We start from the raw sequence: 25739 nt of genomic DNA on the forward strand, positions 1-25739 counted from the left end.
ATTGATAGCAAAATACAAGTAATTAAGTTCTTATAAATGATATAAGGAGAAATACAAATTTAAAAATCATAATTTAGTCGTTAGAAAAGCTGCCGGCTTGCTTGCCGGTTCGTAACGCGAATTAAAATAAAAGAATGCATATTTATAAATGCGTGCTGCGTGTACGGATAGTTTTTGTTGTCGGCCGGCGAGCGATAAACATTCATTGTTGGCTCAGCACAACTTTGTGTAACTTTGTACGCGGCCGGCTAAAGCGATCCGCTTAGGCGACGAAACTAGACGCCCGACGAACACGAGACTCTTATGAATTGCAAACGGAAATTACTTTGAACGTTCCAACTTAAAAAAAAAACTTGAGAGTAAATTTTTAAATACTATCCCAAAGTTTCTATTGACAGAAAAAAAAAACAAGAATAAACAGAAGATAGGGAGTTGAGAGAAATATACTTGTCTCTCTCAGCGCGATAGAGCCCGTCGCAACTTGATATGGTAATAAATAAAATATATCAATCCATCTCATTCTATCATCTGGCTTCTAAATCGCTCTGTCTCTATCGGGGCCGAACGCAGCCGAGACGACGGCGGTCGGTTATCGCTGTTCAAATACTTCGGTTTGATTCCTTGTAACCTTGGATGGCGGGATTCCTTCCTTCAGGAGTAGATTCCCGACGACAAAACACATCCTATTCAATTTGAAATTCGAAGCCTTTATTTATGGTTAAACAAGTCAATTTAATTTTATTAATCGAATTAATTTTCCTTAAAATATTTTATATAATTGAAAACGGCTTATATAGAAGAAAACTCAACATTTTGTTTTAGATTATTGTCGAAATCTAGCAGACATTTTGACTTCTTGACTGTTTTATCAATACTAGATAACCATAACGATCTTATTTTAAAATTTGTATTATTAAAACAAGCAATGTGCATTCGAAATGTTAAAAATTTTGCCAATCAATATTTGTATTTAACATTCCAAAGCTACGTTTTCACATTAGTTTATATACATACCTTAGTTTGACGCCTTTTTATTAATTTAATTACAACAACGACCGTTATTCGTATACTATAAAAATAGTTTATTAATAAAATTTGACAAGTCGTATTACAGATAATACAACACATTTTCATGTATACGTTTAGTAATAATAATTTTTAAATTTAATTCACAATAATTTTGATTAATTAATTGCAATAATAATTTCAATTATCATCTATTACTCAATTTCTGCAGGTACATCTTTGTCATATTTTAAAGTATGTAGCATGCCAGTGAACACAAAAGATATAAATCGACGTTAGTGTAGTCTGTGCTCCACCCTATTTGATATGAAGCGAGAATGCAGTGTTAGATGACGATTTGCATTTTCACCTGTTTATAAGATGAATAATTATTTTTTATTATACCGAAAAGGTCGAATGATATATTTGCATAATTCAGCACTGTTGATTAGTAAAATCTAAAGCTTTGTCACATTACATGCATTGCATTAATTTGACAGTTAAAAAATTCAAGATGGCGATCTTAATTACAATATTCGTGTTCTGTTTTACATTAAAAAAAAACATATTAAAATCCATACGAACAAAATATCTTTATAATATACCATCAATTCATATAAAGTTGCGCTTTATGGGTTGATTGCATAAATTTGTTTCGATTTCGGCATATTTCAGATTGTAAGAAACATAACATATTTATTTTAGAAAATATATAAGTCTATATGTATAATCCAAAAATTGTAATGATATCAGTAATATATGAATATTTAAGCTTAATTTAGTTAAATAAGATCTTATCAAATAATTTTAACCAAACTGACAACACTAAAATGATGTAAAATAAATTAAAGTTGTTATTTAAGATTATTTTTTAAAATTGGAATTGTGTTTGGGCGCCCAATAATTTGGAGTTATGTTGGCAAGACTGGTGACGTCACTGCGCAGATTGACACCGCAGCTTATTATAGCTGTTCCGAGAAAAGTTCCACTCTGTTTTTTCGCATCGCGTTGCGGGACATGATCCGCGAGATACGCGCTCTGCATACTATTTCTAATCACTACTAAACACCCTAGTTACAGACAAATATATTCTTCAAACTAATATTATGTTAGTTGAAGATGAAGTAACCTTTTTATTGTGTTTAGAAAAGCACTAAAAACTTTTTAATTGAAGTATTAATTTGTTTTATAGATGTTAGATAAGATTTCTTTACATTCTGGTTTGTAAACTGTCCACAACAAAGAAGTAGTTGTGGTTGTTATTTCATATTGTATATGAGTGCTCTGTATTGGGCTTCTTAGAAGTCTAGACGAATAAAGCTTGAAATATAATCGAACCCATATGATCCTCTAAGTTCAGAGAGACCCGTTGCTTCGCTGGAAGAATGGCGGAATCCTTACAATGCAGGTTGTATACAAAACTTGTTTGACCAGAATTGAGAGAAAAAAGTGGCGGGCAAGTTCGCCTACAATAGCATTCCGAGCAGCCGTCCCGCCCGCGCCCCGCCCTCCGCCCCCGCTCCCCCCACAGGCCCCGCGCGCCCCGCGGCTCCGCAGTCAGCGGCCGAGCGCGCCCGCGTGCGTCCGCTTTTATGATTCCTGTGTGTTTCGGGTGTACTAAACATTCAGCACAATAAACAACAAATTCAGTGCTCGAAAAACATTCGCAGTTCACATTCAACTCATTTCTCCTCCTTCAAGTAGTCCATAATAAAACTATAAACCATTAGGTCATTTGAAAGCGTTCGCATTGACACGGTGAAGGGATGCATTATAAATCGAAACTGGTTAATTTAGTATAGAGGAAATTCGTGTGTAGTGCAGTGCGATTGCAGTGTTTCTGATTCTTCATTGAAATCGATTTTTAGGCGACAGCGTACTCGAACAGCTGTTTTTTGGGATGCGGAAGCTGTTCACGGTCTTCCCTAAACATCGATATTTGCCAGTGGCAAACGGCGTGGTTCCAAAATATACTCTTCAAATAGGAATAATAAACATGCCGTAACGTTGGGCAGTTCTATTTAAACTATAAACATATTAATCTAATTTTCCACCATCAAAACTAAATTCGCGGTGAAGTGAACGTGAAACTATACTGGCCGGTTGTGATTGTAAAGAATATTTAAAAATAAACTTGTGTACGACGACGACACAGAATATATCGAGAGAATCGCAAGTGTCAGTGTTTTTGTGATTTTTGTGCGACTGTTTGTGTTTTCCTATTCGGATTTTATTCGTGGATTGTGGATTCAAACCGGATAATAAGGTAAGCAATGTTTCTTTTATCTATACGACTAAAATCTAAAGAAACGAATGTGCTGTCTAACAGAACACAGCTTAAACTCCGTGTTGCAGTAGGCCTAACCGTGTTCCGACGAATTCTATATGTAACAGATTTGAGGAATATACTTTACAAGTTATGTTTGATATATAGAGGATAACATTTACTTTTTAATATTGTAGCTTATATCTTTTTAATATAATGTATGCAAGAGTTAAAAAGTAACTATATAATAAGTTATTGATTTCAACTGAACAATATAATTTCTTCTTTAAACTTGTAATTTCAAATCGTTTATGCATTATGCTATACATATACATTTGCTACGTTATTTAATAAATGGAATTATTACTGTGTATCCAAACTTCGAAATATTTTTTATCGTCTATTTTACATGGGGTTCATATAAATTTGAGGTTTTTAAGTATCTTTTAACGTTTGCATTTATATTATAAATCTTACGATTCGTTAATAATTTTTAATAAATATTTTTAACAAGGTATATTGTCTCATTTACATTATAGCACTAAACATAAATATTACAAATCTTATTTTAATCACAACTATTTAGCGAATTCTTTTTAAGTTATATCAAAATAAAATTTTATTTCGAAATTGTCCCTTCAGAATCTGGTTTGAAATAAATACTTCTCTATATTAGTATATATTTGTAAAAAATTACCTAGAAAATATATGTAATAAGATAATGTAATATTTTTAAACATAGAGTACTTAAAAATCTTGAGTTTAATCTTATTTTTAAAGTTACGGAAAGATTAATTGTAGGAGTTAAATAATAAGTAACATATTTTAGTTTTCTCTGTCTCGACTCAATGAGATTTGATAAACATAAATGAAGCGTCTATCAAAAACGTTCAGTTCCACATATAGTAAACAGGAAAATGTGGTACATATTTACGTTCATATTACTTGAAACGATACCAACTATTTTATATTTAGACCCAATTTTAATACCGCAAAGTCATCGGGTTCTCATGGGACTCAATTATTGATGTCTTCTAATATTACAGTCGTAATTGACAACTTGGAGATGCCAAAAATTAGTCATATTTATACGTGTACAGAGTAACTCGTACAAGTTTAATAGTAAAATATCAGAAATAAATGTGCTTTAATTTTTTTTTAATAAATCTGTGTGCAAAATAAAGTTTAATTAATCGATGACCCAAATATGTTTTTTTTTTAATTATTTATAGCATCTAGTCCATGTTCCTTTTTTAAAATAGGTGTTATTTGACAATGGCTATGAGGACATGATCTTTTTCCGGTCGACCGAAATATTCATTTGGAACTTTCCAGAACATTCTTGCACCACATATGATGTGTTGATTTTGTAAACAATTTTTTTGCGTGTTAGTTTAGTTTTTAAGAATTCTAGCCTGTGATGAAACATAATAGAGTAGGAGATAAATTTATTATCATTTTATAGTAATTGTGAGTTGTATGTTTGTGAACATTTATTGGTCTTAGTTTTAATTTTCCTTGATTTGACAATGAAACATGATAAATAAGTAAAAAAATCACAAAAAGTGTTTATATTTAGTTTTTATTTAATTAAAGCTACATAACGCATATGATTTTTTTAATCAGTTATCTGTATAGATAAAACGAATTTTTTATTATTTTAATTACTTATACTCGCAATTAAAATGGTAGATTGTCGTGACTGGATCCCAGTTTTAAAATAATGTGTTTGTGAAATTTTGGCTTAATGTTTTTCGGGAAAAATATAGAAATCGATATTGCGTAATTTTCCTAATTTAATACATTTTTAACAAATTCTTTACAACCCTTAGTACATACGCATGTATAATAAAGTTCAACGACATATGTTTTCAATCTAAAATTAAATGTATATTACTAAATAAATCTTATTATAGCATTCAAGCGTTTTAACTTGATAGAAATGTGCGGAACTTTTTTTGACTTTTTGTATATGGTTGTACTGTAAACTTCAAACATCGGTAAATTTAATTAAAATAAAAACTTTTTGGCCGGCTCTCCTTAGAAGATCGGCGTTCCGAGCGCGTGGTAGCTAACTAATTATAATGTTAAAATAATTGATAATTCTAAAGTGCTTGTAAATAAATTGATTTTTTGAATGCTCTTCTCGCCATTTTGTTTTTTTTTTTTCCTTTGTCTGTTCTGGACGTTTCATTAGTTTTTATTCAAAACAACAAACCAATAATTAAGGTTGGCAAATTTTAATACGTAGTTTATATTTCCGTGACTTGTTTGATAGATTTTGTTTAACGCATTTGCAAGCATAAATAAATAAAAAAAGACGTTTATACGTAATTTTTAATGAAAAATAAATATGCATGGGTTAGTCAGAGTCATATATTTTTAGAACAAATTAAAATCAATTACGCGTTAATTTTTATAGAACACAACAAACGTTTTCTTTGTTGTACGTCCATTAAAAACTAGTATGTTGCTTACGTCATTCTTGTGGTCAGAAAAACATCAATGATAGATACTTTCTTTTTATTTTATGTGTATAGTGTTATTTTTCAAAATTGATACGTAAATTAACTGACTATAGATTTCGTTATTATTCACACTATGTGCATTATTGATATAGGATTTCCACGGCTCTCAAATAAGTTTATAGAGGATAGGCAGCAGAGTTCTCTGCATATCATAACACCTTACTACGATCATCATCACCAATTGTTGGCGATTATGGTATATTCCCTCATATATCTTTAAGTATCTTTAAGTTCATGGACCCTTCCGCTGCGTAACTCAGATGAAGCTGTAAAGCATGTACAGCACGCACTTCAACAGAGAATAAGTAAGTCATAGATGTGTTTAGGTAAGCCTATGCTTTATAGTGAGCGCCTATGGTCTAAAACGATGAATCTAACGAATTGCTCTGGTGAGCATTGATACCCCTGGAGTCAAAGTTACAACTGACTAAACAGTCATGCGATGTCCCTGAAGTTGTCAACTTGTTATTCTTAGTCACGACGCCGGATGTTTATACGATCCGTACTGCAGCTTACTAGATAAACTAAATGTCTGAGATATCCACGCAATGTCTTATTTAGTTTATGCATTATTTTATAGTTACTTATCATTTGCTTTTATAGCGTATTAAGTATAGCGTATTGTTGAAGTCATTAATATTAACAAGTAGGTAACATGAAAAAATCGGAAGGTGACAGTTCAGTTCAAACGACCAACAGACAATCAGGTCTCATCAGGAAAGTTCTATTTACGTTCTCGGGGAATCACACTCTAAACCAAAACAACACAAAAGTTCTCGGGCTATTGCACACCCAAACTAAAAAGCCGTAAAATAATCCTTACAAGGACTCGTATCTCAAAAAGCACAAAAGTTGGCTTTCGGGCACATATCACTTAGTTTAATACTTGTATCTTCTGTGAAAATAGAGATCCTCTGACCGTTCCAATTGTAAGCGTTGCTGGAGTTTTTTCTGCCAGTTCTTGTAATGCTTTCTGGAGTGGTATTGTTGTTCATCAAGTAATAAAATTAGACTAAGTCGAGGTTCAGCCCTCTCGAGCGTCCAATGCTAAATGAACTATTATCGACGAGTGACAACCCGAGGTATTGTCGTCCAGTTAAATTGTATATAGTGGCTCCGAGGTTCTTCAGGTAGACACCAAGCCTCGCTACCATGAGGCTTGACTACCGATAAAACAGGTTTTAAGCTAAGCGCCCTCTGCGCTTTGCAGCCACGCATGTTCAAATGCCATTTGACACAAAAAAAATATTTGAAAATCGAATGGACCGTTCTTAAAAATAAAGTCCGTGAATTTGACTAGATATATCTTTAAGTTATGTTGTTAGAATATGGTCGTCTAGTTTCGTCATTTTGGTACATAGTTATGCAAGTTCCGAAAATGGACATGTACACATTACCTAGATAAAGTTGAAAAAGTATTTTATTTTTGTATATATATAATGTAAGTTGTGTAATATATAATGTATTAGTTGATCGAAATGTGTGGAACTTGGTTTGTTGACTCATTTATATGGTCGATATTGTAATGTATACATCAAATATTTTTAAATTTTATTTAAAAATGCAACTGTTGAGTTTTTCGTCTGTTTTTAACCGATCAGCGTTCCAAGCTGGTGGTGACTTTTTTATTATTTACAATTACAAAATAATAGACAATTTAAAAATACATGTAAATGCGTACTTAAATTAAGTAATTTCGAATTTGAATTTGTAATACACGAAGCAGCGTCCGAGGTTTAGTTCTATTCACAATATGACTACGTCTTCTGTTTGCATTGCATCATATCCATCTCTTAGGTTCAGTGTGACGTGGCCATTGAGGTCAAAGCGTAATGTACATCCTGTTTAAATGTGCGATATTAAAGCGTCTATCAAAACAATGAGGTCATTTTAAAAATACACCATTTATACCAAAAAAAACTATTATATATATTTATAACGATATTTTGAATATAAGCTGCTATAAGCGTATGCGTGGAAGTTAAATAACGCTATTTAAAAGATACTTTTATAGAAAAGTAAAGAAAAAAAATCTAAAATTATGAAATATCTGACGTTGTTGTCAGTTTCTGTGTTTCTTACATTTGTCATTCGGCATCGTTTCAAAAAGATTCAAAAATACTCTTTAAAAAGTAGGAACCGATAGTAATTGAACACGTCCGCACCGTGCAAGCGATAGATGTAGTCTGACATTTTTCTCCCGTGTAAACGCATCCTAAGAAATTTTTAACCAATGAGATAATTTGTGCATCATATATTATTAATGCTGACCATTAAATGCATTATTATATTACTTCATATTTTTCATAATTATTCCCTGCGCAATGGACAGGCCACGTAGAACACATGGCGCTTTAAGGTTCTAGAATGGAGAGAGAAGACCTTGTTGAGGTCTTCGAACGATGCTACATACAGGCTGTTTCCAACTGGTCTCACTGGAAGTATTTGGGGAAAGCCTATGTTCAGCATTGGGCGTCTTAACTACATATAACAGTAAAAACAGTAATCAATGTTGCCGTTGCCACTGACTGCCGTATCTAAGTAATTAATTTCGCGGAGTACTTCCCTAATAAGTTTCCTCTTCGTAAATCCCCCCTAAGGACGCTTTCAAATCATTTTATTTTCGTCTTAACATTTAAGCTGTTGAAGAAAAGCAGCAATGTAATACTATCTGATGAAGATTATTAAATTCCGTTTCGTGGAAATTAATTAATTCGAATATTATTTTAAATATAGAACAGAACAAAGACGCTACTGAGAACTGGGAAGAAATATCGTAGATATTTCTTCATTGTACTCGTTATATTCAAAAATATTTGAATTTGGAAGGAGCGATTCATTTTCAGCGAACTTTTGAATAACACCAGCTTTTGTGAGTAGTTTCTTTATACGAATTTCAGATGAAAGAAATTTTAAATATAATTGTTTGTAGTACATTGCTGTGAGGGATATACGAATGGATAGTTTTTCATCGGAACAAAGCGAAAAATGAACATGAAATGTTTTCGAAAGTCTTTTTAAAAAATTATAGTAAAATTTAATGTTATTATTATGTTTTAATCATATGTTGAATACTAATAAAAATAGAATAAGTGATTGCCTTTTATTCAATATATATATATGTATGATGTGTATATACGTTTATACGTCCATAAGTCATAATTTATCCGAGGTATCTTCTAAACAAGTTATTTATTGATATTGGTCTGGTCTATCGGAATTGAGTTCGCGGTATGTTTTCTACAAGACTTCAGAACAGACAATTCTTTATACCATTTTAGTCAATAGTATAACTATTTATCGAGTCATAGAGAGAAGAGATCCATAGACAAAGGAAACTGTCATAGCCAAGTGGATTGGCAAGTTAAAGTGGCAACGAAGGTTCTGGACTGGAGACCAGGGACTCGTAAACGCAGCATAGGACGTCCAAAAAATAGACATACGACCTTCTTAAGTTCGTCGGATGTCTCGAGTTGCAAGCCATTTTTAAGGTTCTATAGTAAGCTTATTTGAGAGGCTTTTGTCCATCAGTGCACGTCCTAGGGCAGAAATAATGATGATCAGTAGTCATTATTGACGTACTTATCTGTAGTATATTAAAAAAAAAACTTTTATTTTTATGTGGGTAAAAGGAAAATTTTTTTTCTAAAGTAATCGATATGCGCTTTACGTAAGTTGATTAAATATGGTTTGTCTAGTTAAAATCTAAAAATATGGGAAATAATTAAGAAAGACATATATACACACATACACACACATACTCGCACACATACACACACACATATACACACACAATCTATCTATATAGGTTAAGATTACAATGTTAATAATTCCATAAAACCAATATTATCTCTTTGGACCCCTTAAAGGGGAAATTAAAGCAATTTTTATTACGTCCGATAAAAATCATGATTAAAGATACGAATTTTTACGAGCGACTGACTTTCTATATTTCAAACATTTTAATATACGAATAAAAAAATTGAGTAAGCTCTGTTATGAAGGTTTTGAAATTTTGGTAGTATTAAAACAGGTTCGCTGATAGCAGGTAGACATACAGAGTTTTAAAATAAATAATTAATTGGACGGAACTTTGGGGTACCCCAGCGAGAGGCAGACCTAATGCCAGATGGGTAGACGAGATCGTGGCAGGTCAGGGGTGACTCCAAGTTGTCAGAGATAGAGAAAAACAGAAGGCTTTAGAAGAGGCTTTTGCCCACACAAATGTAATATAAATCGTTAAAACTATTAACAAGCTTTATCATTATTATAAAAACGCGTTATAAAAGTAACGTGTTATAAGGGATTGTCATGGATGTCACTTATTTAATGGAATCAGGCGTTACCTTGCGGAAGTCCATCCTAAGTAAGAAAAGGACCAATATTTATATTATACTATGTGCGGAAGTGGCTAAATATTGGTCCTTTTCTTACATGGATATCACTTATCAACCGAAACCTTACAGGTTCTGTACATGTCAACAGGGCAGCAGAGACCATCCGACTCAATTGAGATTTTGTACCCGTATTTGTAAATTATGTTTATTAGAGAGACCGGAAAGTAATGTCGCTTTCTTAAGTTAAATTCACACGACTACATTTTTAACAAGTTTTTATCTATAAACAACAATATATTCACTTACGTTATCAACAATCTTTTGTCTCCTTAATATTATATATTACCAATATAATTACCAATATTATATACAAATAGAAAAACAATAAATAAATACAACGCAATTTCAATGACAGGCCATAAAAAAATGCGCGAGTTTAACAAAATATTTTTTTTTTCGATAATAAAATCATTTCATCAATAAATATATTTGCTTACATACTTTAATCTAATTTAAAACTTAGCAGGTTATAATTAATCTTTAGTTAACTATTTATCATCACCAAGCTATGAATCATTAATATGTTCATCAAAAATTTGAATGAAGATAAGGGATCATAGTAAATGATTAAACTATTTTCAAAGCAGTAGTCGCCCAGGAGTAGGGGATTGAGATATGTGATCTTATGTCGCGGGTTCGATCCCGAGGAACAATCTTATATAATTCACACTGCATTTAGGATTACCTCTGGTCAAAGACGAGTTTCCAGAGAATGTGGACAAACGTGTCTCTTTCTTCTCTCTTTCACGGAAATTTAAATTTAAAATCTACAACGGATTTGTCTTAAACGAAGTATTTGTTTAATTTTTCTATCTACCGATAGGTCTTTTAAAAATGTGAATTATCAAAACTTTAAAAGGTTCACCTGACCTTCAATTAAGAAGGTCTGTACGGTATGTTATTTTCAATGGTCGTAAAACTAAAGTCTTTAATGAACAGTACGAGTGTCCACGTTAATAAGACCTCTTGGCTGTTGCTGTGTACACATATCTTGGGGTCTGACGTCGGGGCCCGCGCGTCGTTGATGGTGGCAGAGTTGATAAAGACCGATTTGTTTACCTCGTACCATTTGTTTATCCGTTACCGATATGACTTTTAGACGATGGACAGACGATCGAAAAGTTTTTACCGGTTTTTATATATATTATCAGCGCTTCTTTTAACTTGTTTAGGACTGTCTGAAGTACGGTCGGTGTAGATATGACCTGAAGTCATCTACGGATAGGAAGTTAAACCTCGGCGCGCTACCAGAGGTTCTCTTCGATGGTGCTTTAGGAGATAGGTTTAACACCCACGCACCGGCTGCGAAGAAGCTCAATAAGACGAGGAACGAAATAGATCCATAATATGTATAAAGGAAACATAATTAACTAATAAATAGATATAATGTGCCAAATGTCATCTATTTTGAGAATGGCACGCACATATAGTATAAATAATATTATATTATAGTATGTGAAATGTATTGTATAAAGATAGATTAAGTTAGTATATGAGATAAAGTAGATATAAAGGCCTCATAGAGTGAAAAGCAGTCAGAAAGAAAAAGATATATATAATGTATTTGGGAACCGAAAAGTAATGTCGCTTTCTTAAGTTAAACTCACACGACTACATTTTTAACAAGTTTTTATTTCTAATCAACAATATTCATCTTCGTTATCAACAACCTTTTGCCGTCTAGTATACAAATTTTTAATGCCGGGCAGAAACCAATCGGTTTTTCTGTAAAATATGTCGACTGAAACGACGACATTATGTTCCGGTCCTCCTAATTTAAGATGGGTCGATATAATTATTTACTGATTAGAAATTAAAATTGTCCAAGAGAAGATAATATGTAAAATAGTAAGGTAAAGCTTAATAGTAAAGTGAAGAAAATGATCTCACATATTAGAAAAGTCTCTGGCAGTTAATGTTAAAGATATGAAGGCGTGAAAAAAAAAACTGGTTATATAAATTCATTTGTAATATAAAACAATCTCCTATAGATTGTAGTATTGATGACAGATAGTTCGACAATAGTGTAAAAGCAAAATTAGTTTTACTAAATTTCCCATTCTCTCAATTTAAGTTGTTTGATTTTATTAAATGAATGAATGCATTTGAAAACTTTGAACACCATTTTGATACAAACGTATTTTCAAATAAGCGTCACTTTTGTTTCTACACTATTAAAAATATCCTTACACATCGATAGAGTTATTCTTCAAGTTTGTTTAGCATTACTCAACGTTGCCAATTTGTTACGGTGAGCGAAATAAGCACCTGTTTATGCACTAATAACATTCAGTTATGTTAACAGATTGCATTTAATTGTAATAATAATAACTACAACGTGTAATTTATATATATATATATATATATATATATATATATATATATATATATATATATATATATATATAGAATGATATATTGGTTGTGGGTGTAAGCTTTAAAGGGGTGAATGTATATTTTGTTTGCTCTCAATTAATGTATGGTATCCTTATCCAACAAAAAAATCAAACTAGTAATCATAATATAGTAAGAAAAAATCGTTTACTAAGTACGCATTACTACATATTAAAATTAATTATTGTTTACTATCTATCCTTGCACACTTTGTATTGCCGGAAGTACTAAAGTAACTTTGAAGGCTGTCGCATTTCAATAAAAAAATTAATTAGTGTAACTTATTTCAGAGTGGTTACTTTAATAAAGAATGATTGGAAGTTAGTATAAAAGCTTTGAAGTATTTTGCTTTGAAATGAGCTATATATTCTTTAAAGATTTTACGTCGAACCGAACATCCTGTACGTTGTATTTTAAATATATATATATATATATATATATATATATATATATATATGTGATAGTATGTGACCACGAGTCGATAGATGCGGCATGGGCAGGTCCTCCACTATCGTGACGATCTTTGAGGGAGGCCTGTCCTTATAATATAAATAAGTTTAATTAACCAACCAACTTAGAAACCTTTGTAGGTTCATGCACAACAACTTTGCTAAAGATCATCACACGATCAAATGAATAGTTTACAATTCTATAAAATGCATACAGACAAAAATTAATTTTTATATATATATGATAGCTGATCCCGCAAACGTTGTTTTGCTATGTATGTTATTTCTATCAAACATTAAAAAACAAATAAAAAAGTGTTGATTGTAGAAGGATGAAAATTTACCGTTGTATGTATTGTTATATGCTGTATCATAAAACAATAATAAAAATTTGGCAAAAAAAAAATTAGGGGTCGACCACCCTTAACATTTAGGGGGATGACAAATAGATGTTGTTCGATTCTTCACCCTGGCCGATATGCGCGCTAAGATTCACGAAAATCGGTCGAGCCGTTTCGGAGTTAAATCACGCACACCGTGACACGAGAATTTTATCTATTACATATATATAATTATATATCCGATTCCCAACTCAGATTATTACTTGACGATCGCTAGTTCAATTCTTCCTTCCACTTCAATTCATTGGTTGCTTGGAAATAGACGTTCTGTTTTAAGACAGCCCTTTGTTCTTCGTTTTTGGTTTTTTAATGATTTTTCTCGTATCTACAAGAATGAGTTAAATAACTATTTAATTTATACATACCTAAAACAAACCAAAACCTAAAACAATTTGTGGAGTTATTGAACTAAAGATATAATATACCATATTATTGTGTCTCAAAAAATAATTTATGTTTACGGAGAAGTTAATTACACTTGATTCTGTACAGATAGCAAAAGCTGGATCATCAATAGATGCATTAGTTAAAAATCTTGAAACGCCTGTCGAAGAATTGAATTAGAGAATTGACGGCTTCTTAAAATTTATCTTATTTATGTATATATTATAACCGTTTCGCTTCAGCCAAAAGACGCCCCCTACAATGCATAGGCCTGCTCCAAAGATATCTATGGGGGATATACCATAATCGCCACGATGGCAGGCGGGTTGGCGATTGCATTATGGTACGTAGAGGATGCTGTTGTCTACACTGGAATTGTTTATGAGCAGCGGCAATGTTATATAATTACTTGAGATGGTATTCCTGGAATTGAATCCGCGACTTATGATCGCAAATCTCAGTCATCTTCCGCTAGTCCACCGCTGCTCCAAGATTTTACACCTATAACCATTCATTCTATGAACAGGTGGTAGTTAATTCTGTTTTAATTTTGACTCAATTGATTTCAAAATATTAGGTTAAAAATTTATAGACGCAGTAGTAAGTATAAAAAACAACTTTTTATAGTTAATGAAGAAAAGGCAGGTCTATGTTATGTTTTCTGTGTGTAAAAATAGCTCCATCTATTATAGCTAATGTTAGGTTTCTTTCGCCGAGGGCTATTTACGTCACACCGACTTTGATCTCTGCCGGCGAACCCAACTGCAAAAGCTCTAACGTTTTCTAGTTTGAAGGGCTTCCTGGCTAATGAAATGGCCGGGAATTATAAAGGAGACCGATTTGCCAATCGCTGTAAGTGCAAATATACAGGTTGATTGGTTATAGGTGTAGCTTTTATACCTACTTACAATCATCTCTTGTAAAGTGAAAATGCCCTGTGGTTGTACAGTCTGCAGGGACATACCATATCAGCTGATAAACGTCTACTGCAAGGCAACGGCCTTCCAACATCGCCACAATGACCGGTCTAGCACTGCGAGATTCCAGAAAAACAAACGCGCGAACTTCGCATCGAACTAAAATGTTAGTTATTGCGTATGTCTCTGGATCTATGTTCCTTATAAAAGTGAAGAGTGATAGAGGAATGTAAGATCAGCTGAACAAGGCTGAAAAGAACGAAAAAGGTTAAGTTTTTTCCATATTTCTGGATCTATATTCCTCTTAAAGTGAAAAGTGATGAATGAAGGCCATAGTTGAGTAAGGCTAAATAGAAAGAAAGACTGTTAGGTGAGCTGTTTTTATTTACAACTAGCTCTGCCCGCGACTTTGTCCGCGTACATTTCAACAAAAAATTTGTTTGTTTTTTTTTTAAATAGCCTAAATTACTCCTTATTACATTAGCTACCTGCCAGTGTAAGTTCCGTCAAAATCGATCCCGCCATTTCAGATAAATCGAAAGAAACAGATTAACAGGCCAAATTAAAAAAAAAATATTGGTATATGTATTAACATACAAGTTGTTAAAAGTAGTTACTTTAACATTACAAACAGACACTCCATGTGTAATTATTTGTGTAGATATATATTCGTTTCATTTATATAAGCAGACTTTATACACGTAGATTAGTGTGTTAATTTAATATTAGCTAAACGAGTAAAAAAGATGAGGAAAGGAAGGCAATGAAAGCAAAAAGGAATGTAAGAACAAAAATTGCAAGATATTGTGAAGGATAAAAGGAAAGAATAAAAGAAATTGAGAAGTATGAAAGTGAGTGTCGGATAAAGATAAAACTCTTAAAAAATTATGTGTAAATAAAGTTCCTGTCCTAAATTAGATAGGGGATACGAGAGGCTCCTAATAGCGAGGGCCATAAAAAAATATTAGCTAAACAATAAAAAGTATAAACTATTTTCATCAATTCCCAAAAAAAAAATTTTTTTCACTATATTTTAAATTAAATATTATTTCATAATCGCGCCAAATTATCGTCACTAATTAGCTGACAATTGTCCGTCAAGTTTAAAAAACTTTTTTTTAATGTTGGAAACCCTAAGCGGATTTCACCTGTTATTCCACGCAAGTTATGCTAATTTACATTTAAAAGCTATTCGACAATGATCTACCTCTGTTATGAATAATACTAAAAAATAATAATAACTCTTTTTTATTTGGAAGAGTTACAAAGTAATTGGGTAATTTATTCAAACGACGCTTCCAAATCGTGTATGAGTAAAAGCGATTAAAAAATCGATTATAACGGTAAAATGCTATAAAATTATATGCTAGTAACGCTATATGTTAATTCGAGCAGTTTAGCCTGTTATAAACGCTATTTATATTATTATTTATTAACTACAGTGAAGTCCGTCGTAGTCCTCATTGCTTAATGTTTTGACCCTTCTCACGATTGCTACCATAGGGTCCTTAGTAAATAGTCGTGGGTTTCCGTCTCCTTCCACTTCTAGACTTAGACTGAAGCCGCTTTAGTAAGAAAAGGACCAATATTTAGCCACTTCCGCACATACAGTGGTAGTCGTGCAATGAAATGCACCGCCACCGCCAAATTACTCAACACGTGTTTTACACCTCCACGGGGCATCTTCAGGAGTTATGTTACACCGATTAGTGCCAAACTCTCGTGTTTGGCGGTTGTGTGATTCGTATTGTTTGCCGCATACGCATTTATCAGCGGGCTGGCGGGCGGTGCATTTCATTGCACGACTACCACTGCATGTGCGGAAGTGGCTAAATATTGGTCCTTTTCTTACTTAGGATGGACTTCCGTGAGGTAACGCCTGATTCCATTAAATATTGAAGCCGCTTTAACAGCTTCTAGCTTTAAATAATAGAATAGACTTCCATGATCGGCGTTGATTATTCCACGGCTGGATTCTCTCACTGACTAACCATACTTACGCATCAGGGGATAGTGATGCAAGGGTTGAGTAAACTTTATATAGGTTGATTGAAAATGGTTGTATATTGGACAATCATTATAATATAAACACTTTCTTATGCCATTGCTGCCAATGGCAAGCCGAGATAAGGAGCTAGCTAGTGTTATTACACAGTAGACTTTGATACGTCGTAGCTGCCAGCGAAGTTTCATCAGCTGAAAGTTGCCAAAAGGACGCATAAATAAACCCTTCCTGTCCGTATATTAGCTCTGAGTTTTAGTACACAGTTAATTATAAGCAAGCGGTGGACATGACAGTCCGATTCGTTAGATTTAGTGAGCTATACGAAATGATATACGGGTATAGATAGTTCAAATCATTTGAACGTGCGCTTATATGTGTGTGTTGGCAATCGATACGTAAGTTTTATTTGTGTGTCAATGACGTGTCAGTTGCTAATTGGTGCGCGGTGTTTATAAAGACTATTCATTTATGCATATATATATCCACATGGGATTTTGACCACTCATGAAAAGTTATACAAATGTCAGAACAGCCTAATACTATAATCAGATTGAACATCCTTACAATGACATCTTTCTTAAAGCAATGTATTAAAGAAAATCTAGCTTAAAAGCTAGAGATACTCATAAAGAAATGTGTGAAGAAATTTGTTATATTAACATATTATTTAAGCGACAAAATTTAAATTCTTGCATGAAAATATAGAAATATACAAATGATAAGTATAAGAATAAACTCGTAACGCCTAAATTTCATCTTCACAAAATTTAACGAATCCTTCACAGGTCTGAGTGTACGCATACATAATAAAGTTCCACAAGACAGCCCATCTTAGCTTTTCAAATATTCTTACCCCCCCCCCCCCCCCCATGCAATATATAGTTTTATATTAAAGCGAATGACTTAAATTCGTGACAAGTCCACTTTTAAATTGCCTCCCTTAACAATCAAACTGCTTCCTTGTGTGGCGTGGGCCCGACGTTGAGAAACATTGTTCTAGACCCTTATTTTCTTAAGTTTAAATCTAAAATTAAAGATGTATTATTAAATAAATCTTATAGCTTTCAAGAGTTTTTAGTTGCGAGAAATGTGTGAAACTTCGTTTGTTGAACATTGGCTGATATCATAATGTATATATTAAGTATTGTTAAATTTCATTTAAAAAGGCGTCTTTTTTGTTTCTGGTCGGCTCTTCGCAGCAAATTGGCATTTCACACTGTTAACTACTTCAAATCTTAAAGTGATTGATGATTCAAAATTGCGTGTAAATGCTTACTTCAATAAAGATATATTTCATTTGGTTTCAAATGTGTTCTAATGCACGAACAGCGCACAAAAATCTAAGGTGGAATTTTCAAAATTCATTCCCAAACTTTACCATTTGAAAAATCGTTCACACTATTATAGGACATTTTTATTTAATTAACTTTTAAAATGATTACAGGATAACTTATAAGCATAACTTGTGAGTGTATTGTAATACAGTATGCAGTAGAATTACTAATTTTAGTAAGCGTAGAAGAAAATATAACACAACGCACACATGACGACGAGCGCACAAATGAGTTGAACGATACAAAAATTTCCATCGACACGCTACCTTCGATTGTGAGACGATTTTGTCGCTTCATATAAACGGCCGATGGCAGTATATTTGTTTAATTAATTGACATAATTACATTGCGAGGTACATCGTAAATAGACAAGACTTGGCTCTAGTTTGGTGGGTAATCTACTATCGGGGATATCAAAGCTAATACACTGCAAGTCTTCCCCAAATATAACTATGGAGGTATGTAATATAATTGCAACGTTTTTCAGACGGATTTTCGATCGCAATGTAGTATTATCCATAGTGTCATCATCTGGAAACTTCTCTGTGAGTAGAGGCAATCCTATATAATTAATACACAAAGTGTGAATTATATAAGATTTTATCCAGGGAAGTAAAACCCTCGACCTAAAATCAAAGTCACTATACTTTACCCAGTTAGTAGTAAAAATAAACGATTTTATTAATTAAACAAATGTACGTGTATCGCACATAGAAAGTAAATTGCCTTTTTTATTCTTTTAACGAGAGAAATATTAAAATTATGGTTACCTGGTATACATTTGGCAAATCACATAGATTTACTCTAACATATAAATACTAAATCTGTTTACGAATCTGTTTCTCAAACTTAGTTAAATTATAAAGTTGCAAAAGGTAGCCTCTCAAAGTTGAACTGTCATTTTTAAATCATCATTTCAACTGAAACACGTCTATTGTAAGGTCTATATTACCTAAAGATCATATCGATGCCTGGTTTACTATGTTGTCGAACCATCTAGGATCATTGTCTACATTCAAACTTATGGCTTCAGTAACAGTCAGTTGCACAAGCATTATGCAGCACCCACTGTCACTTTAGACGACCAATCTTCAACTTTTGTGGCGTTGCTTCTTCTGTGATCACATTTCTGATTTCATCTAGCAGTAAATGTTAGTTTTAAATGTTGGCGGTAAAAAAAAGTTTCGATTTGAAATTAAAACTGGCAGTCGAACGGTGGCAGTGCGAGTAAGAAAAAAAAATACATATATAAATCGATTTTCAGTGGAGTTAGCGCTTGGTGCCTGAGCGGGTGCGTCGCCGGTCTCTACTAAACGAAATTGTCCCGATCTTCGACTGATTTGGAAATACAACTGAACTTTACAGATAGCTTTATCTATATTGAATAAAATATCCATTATTCAAAAGGTGATTAAATGAGAAAGAAATGATTTTAATAAACTGATGATGAATTGTAACTGTTTTAGGAATTTGTAGTAATTTAATTAATTGCTTTTTCTATTTTTCCAATAAATAAAATATATGATCTTGATTCTTTGTCTTCTCCAAGGAATTCTTTTATAATTTCAAACATCATCCAATAAGTGCTAACTCTTATTGCGGTAGCATTGTAGGTAACAATTCAACCACTTTCAAATTTCATTACTTTCCCCTTGTTATGAAATATCGGGAATGTTGAAACAATTCTGACGTCGTTCATGTGAAAGATACCACTCTTTGGAATTATCTGATCAATACTATTTATAACAAAAATGTTGTCTGTTTTTTATGACTCTTCTCCGGTATCAAATTCATTAGAGAAAGGGTAAGAATATCTCAGATTCTTCTTTATTTATTACGTTGAATGTTATCGATTGCGAACATACGTATTGAGTAGCTAATCTGTACTTTTTTGGTTCATCTACTTCTGCTCGCTTGGTTGATATAGGTTTATGGTAAATATATATATCTCATGTATGGTACACCGTATGTAAAATGTATGATTTAGAAAAATCGAAATTTAGATTACTATATGTTAAACTCAGTTCCAATTGGATTGCAATAAAAAAAATCATGTAAAAGATTTTAATCTTTTTCAGCCATTTAAAGTTTTTAAACTTATTTTCATTCATCCTGTAGAACTATATATCCAGCAATATCGATTATTCGTTTCGTGTATGGAACGTAATTGCATGCAAGTTAACATTTCGAGTTCACAATTTGAAAACAAGTACGCGCAGGATGCTAATGAGAATTTACATTTTGATGGAACGTAATTAGCATGCGTTGTGTAATCAACGGCGTCGCGAGCCCGCCGAACTGACAACAATGCTTTTCTGGCAACGTCATCAGCTTAAATTCAATTGAAAGCTCCTAAAAAGCTCGTATGAACTACGTGAAAATGTTTTTTTCCTCGCGAAAATCCGGTTTAAATCTGGTTCGGTTCAGTTTTGTGATGAAATGTATCTTGTTTGTTTTGTTTTAAATTTCTTTTAGGTTACTTTACGTATTTGGGTGGTACTCGGAGGCGGATGATGGGTCGATGAGGTCTCGAACCATCGTGATAGCACCATGATTTAGCGTGAACTATACACTTATACCCCGGGACGAGCTATCTAAAATAGTGGTGATCTCTAACTGGAAGTTACCGCGATCCCTAATATAGAGCAGACGGCGATCACCTGGGAGTTTAGTGGGTAGGAATCCCATGTAACCCCTCCCTCTCTTCATTGGCAGGGCATCTTAAACATTCGAAAGATTTCCCCCGAAACCAAAAAAGTGTTCGGGTGGCGCAGTTGTTTTAGGTGATGCCCTGAACTCAGAGACGGATGATGAATTAACTTAATCTCAAAGGTATCAGGGGTAACGTAAGCAATACATACCTCGAGATAGGTTATTCAGAATAGCAATATGCGGGGAGGTCCCTCACACAGCGCTAATGGCGACCACCTAAAAGGTTTTAGTGGGTAGGAATTATATGTAACCATGTCCAATCAGAGGCAGAGGTATCTTGAACATCGAGAAAATTAAATATTCTGAGACAGATAAACGATAAATAATTTTTTATACGCAATCTAAGTAATCCGAATTATGAAACAGTTTTTTGTAATCATGGCGTTATTTATAATTTCTTGCAGATTTTATTTGTTTTTGGACAGGATGTGTTACATAAGTTGACAGCAAATACAATTTAAAGGTTTCACAGCGACTTTTCGCGACTTAGACTGTCGTCGTATGACATAGTGGGGATTCTACCTGCAGGTAAGAATAAAGGAGATGAAAAAAGACGCCACATCTCAGACTACTGCAAAAAGTTGTAAGTGGCGTAATTAAAAGAAATAAGTCCTGGTAAACGTAGAATAAGGAATAAATTGTGAGGCTATGGAATATATAACATGACTATACAAAAGTAAATGTAAAAATTAGTACTCTTTCAGGTGAAGGCAAAGTAAGGAAGGCGATGTAATATAGTAAAATATGGTATGAAAAGCAATGATAGATTATCTGACTAATAAAAGAAAGAAGTGTGAAATATATTGTGAAAGACAAAAGATGAGGATTAAAATAAAATTATAAAGTTAAAAACTTAAGAAGATGATGTCTCTGTGCACCCACGCCACGTCTGCCGGCGCGTGGTCGCCACTAGCAAACCTTGCACGAGCGATCATAGGACTTCATAGAAACAATTTTCGAGATTCATCGGTGACTTTTGATCCGTGGATCTTTGAAAGTAATGAAACAGCAAAATAGACTTATAGCTTCAAATATAATCATGAAATCTTAGTAAATATATAAAGATAGGAATTCAAAACACTTCCAGTGAACTTTATTAACAGTTAAGGACGTACATTGTTTACGTCAGCGGTTTATTGGGAACTGTATCGTTTGATATCGCTATCGATAGCGCACAGTCGACCAGATCCGGCCTCTGTGGTGTTATGTGATAAGATTCGTGTAACCACGTTATAGCATTACCTTTTAATTGGGCTGTTTTTGCGGTAGATAAACACTTCTCAAAATCGATATCGCTATTTTCATATTAAATACATCATTGAGCGATTTTAAACATAAAATTAAGATTTAGAGCATTTAATTACACTTTGCACATTAAGTCCCTTGCATGGCATGATCCCTAAACGAAGGAAACTATCCGATATATAGCCCAGCGGATTGGCAGTGACAGCAGGGGGGGGCCACAAAGTGCGCATAACAGATGGCCACTCAAGCTTTAAAGTTTTGGGGAGAAATATTCAGGAAGGATACAAGATACCCTGCTCTCTGGGGGAAAGACAAGACCTACTTCATTCGGATTTCCTATGGGACTCGTAGCTGCTTCTCAGTTCTGTGCCAAGACATCCTGAGAGGAAGCTGTGTCTCCCCCGGCATTCTCGCTGTAATGCATCAGGCCAGCGTCCTATCACAAGGTGGGCACACCGCCTGGCTTAGGGTCGTCGACAGAGGCTGTAGGCCACTTCGAACAGGTACTATTGGCAATCTATGGGGAAAGACTATGTTCAGCTTTAAATATAACTAATGAACATTAAAACAGTAATAAGATCCTATTACACAGGATGTTTTAATTGATAACACAACTTACAAAGTACTTGTTCAAATAAATGTATTGAGTATGTTACAAAAACTACCCGACAAAGTTTGTTTGCTCTTCTCAAAAGGGCGCGTTTGTAACCCTCGTTTACATTTCAAATTGTATCATTTTTTTCGAATATTCCTGTCTTTATGTACACTATAAATGATACAAAGTGGATAATCATAATGTCAGCCTTTAGACGTCTATTGCACGGCATAAAAAGCCCAGAGTCCGCCTCGGTGAGCTCTGAGCTGCCCACATAGTCCACACAGTGGGGAACCTTCTCACGCCGCGTTTAACGAAAGTGGATAATCATATGAGATAAATGGAGAGTATAGAGCCGGTAACATCATGTATAGAAGTGCTTCAAGCAGTTTTGATCTCGAATGCGCCGTAAGTATTCAGGATATTGAATATGTTATTACTGAATGAAGAGGACGCGTGAAAGGACTCGCGCCTTCCCGAGTGCACACACGCCCGTCTGCGTGTTCACGTGAATGCGGGCCGTTTCAAAAGTTTCCATTATCATATTTCATCAGTGATATACGCATTTACATTTTTAACGAAGCTTCGCTGTAGTTGAAAATGTCCGTAGTGGAACAGCGTTGGCGCCGCTGCTTTCATTAAAGTATTACGTTGTGAGGTTAACGAATACAGACGAGCGATGCAACTGGAAAATACTCAAACAGAATAAGCACATATTACTCAAACTATATTCATGCGAAAGGCTCGGAATGTATACACACATGCATATGTATATATATCCATATATATGTAAAAAAATTGTTTATAAACAAGTCCCGTTTTACTTGCGACATATATTTATATTTCAGCAACATATGTCTAAATCTTGTCAGAATTCAGGAGGAGACAAATATAGATGGTGGCATCAGTTAATAATAAAATAAATATCTTTCATTATATTCAATACACACTTATGATAAAATTAATGATTGATGTTGTACAATCGTAGATTAAATAATTATTAGTCAAAAATACGCCTCGAGTAAATATTAACAATAAACAGTAAAGAGAACACGTCCGCACCGTGAGAATGATAGACGTAGACTGATATTTGTCAGTATGCTCCGTCGTCAAAAATATGTAGATCGCCTGCGTTTAAGTGAGGGTAATCAGAAAAGGCTTATTGCTCCCAAACACCGAGTAGTTCTGGCTTCGCGAACTTACGAGTAACTCCATACACCACATTATATACTTATACTAGTATAGTCCCTTATCGTCGCGAACGTAATCGATGTAACAGGAATAAGATAGTTCGAAATTGAAATTTGAAATGGAGTTCTCGGACCTCTGTCTCAGGGAGATTAATTTCGATGAAGCTGCACAAAATCTAAATCCGCTAGCAGTATAACTTCAATCATGTCAAATGCAATGCAAAAATATTTAGCCCTGTATACATTTATCTCATTGAAAATTATGAAAAGGTAGATTTTGATCATAATATCCGAATACCCTCAAATATCCATATAAAACAATAATATTTATATATTCTTATTACGTTGTTTTGTTTATCAAAATAGATATTTCTTTAGTAGAATACTCAGTTATGTAAATAATAGTCCTACATAGGGCACCCTTCGATCGTGGGAAACGACTTACGCCTAAATACCACCTAAAATCCCACGGTTTTCTTTTCGACGCCAGCTTACTAAAATTACAGGAATGTTTTAATGGCGTCGGGCTAATGTCTCAAATATTTACGAAGAAAAGGAGCTCTGTGTATGTTATAATAAAAAAATATTTTAACTATGTTTCCATTGAATTATTTAAAGACAATTTTCAAAAACACTCGATGAAACAGTGAAATATTTAAAATTTACTCTATCTAGTAGATTTTTTACTAAGCCTACTCTTCAAAAGTTAAGACATTTAAATAATGTACATTTAAATATAAATGTAGACATTATTCAGATTCTTGATTCTATTGAGAGGTAAAACTATAATATAATGCCTTCATTGATATTAGTAGTTTAATTCCGACATAACACAGCATTGTTCTTGTAACTATCGTGTCTAACGATAGCGCGAGTCAATCTGCTACTAGCGCCATCTATCGGTGTCGTCCGTAACATAGTTCCTGCATTCGAAAATTTAAACATCCTCAACCAATGAGTTTTTTCTTATTCTTGCTCGATATCAGTATAGTATTAATCAAATGTTGAAGCGTTAGTAATCACACGTACAGCGTGAAGCTAAGCAGCGCTACACAGCGCTGTTTAGCTGAAACATCTCACAATCACGTGACGCAACCGCAGCACTTTCACTGCGCAACTGCTTTAACAACCTAAACTTAATTTTTCTAGCACCGCCGAGACTATTTTATACATATACTATTGTGATCAAAAAGTAAGATAAAATTGTCATTTAAAACACCCGGGCATTAGGAAGGCAAGTAGTTTTTTTCTATGTTGGTAGAACTCTCTATATTTAACGGATTCAGGCGTTACCTTGCAGAAGTCCATCCTAAGTAAGAAAAGGACCAATATTTAGCCACTTCCGCACATGCAGTGGTAGTCGTGCAACAAATGCACCACCCGCCAGCCCGCTGATAAATGCGTATGCGGCAAACAATGCGAGTCACAACTGTGGTAGCTAAATATTGGTCCTTTTCTTACTCAGAACTCTCTATGATGTTTGTTTGCCAAGCGTCTGTTTGTTAAAAGTGTGAATATCTGAGCCAAAACTCAGACCTAACCATTTCGAAGTATTTTTTGTGTCTCAAACGCCTCAAGTCTCTTAGATCGATGTTACACCGCATTGGTTTTCCCGACTTTTTTTTGCCAATACCTCGATACCTTTTATTGCTCTACAACCACCGTTTTTGCCTGATTTGGTTACGACACCTGGCTATTCAGCAAACTTAATTTTATCGATTGAGGATATAAAAACTGTACCTGTTTTGAAGACTGGAAAAAGCGTTGGCAAAAGTGCGTTTTATTGGACTGGAATTACTTTAAAGTGGATGACATTGATTTGGAACAATATTTGTCTTCCACGTCATCTTAAAATCACAGGTTTTCTGCTTGCATCGACTACTGCTAGAAAGGACAGACAACCGCGATCTACCGAGT

General features: G+C 33.8%; 1 protein-coding gene across 5 annotated transcripts in view; it reads left to right on the plus strand.

The window, feature by feature from the left end:
* The first annotated feature begins 2578 nt into the window (after positions 1-2578).
* Positions 2579-25739, plus strand: part of wge (winged eye) — a 168335-nt gene continuing 145174 nt past the window's right edge. For all 5 annotated transcript variants that reach the window (XM_068776098.1, XM_068776097.1, XM_068776100.1 and 2 more), the window contains exon 1: positions 2579-3271. The gene's annotated coding sequence lies outside the window, so the exon portion shown is untranslated. The remainder of the gene's footprint in view (positions 3272-25739) is intronic.

The sequence above is a fragment of the Battus philenor genome, unplaced genomic scaffold, assembly GCF_028537555.1.
Source record: "Battus philenor isolate CCGP_79_NKW_IND1 unplaced genomic scaffold, ilBatPhil1.0.hap1 SCAF_9, whole genome shotgun sequence".
In the NCBI taxonomy this organism is placed as follows: domain Eukaryota; kingdom Metazoa; phylum Arthropoda; class Insecta; order Lepidoptera; family Papilionidae; genus Battus; species Battus philenor.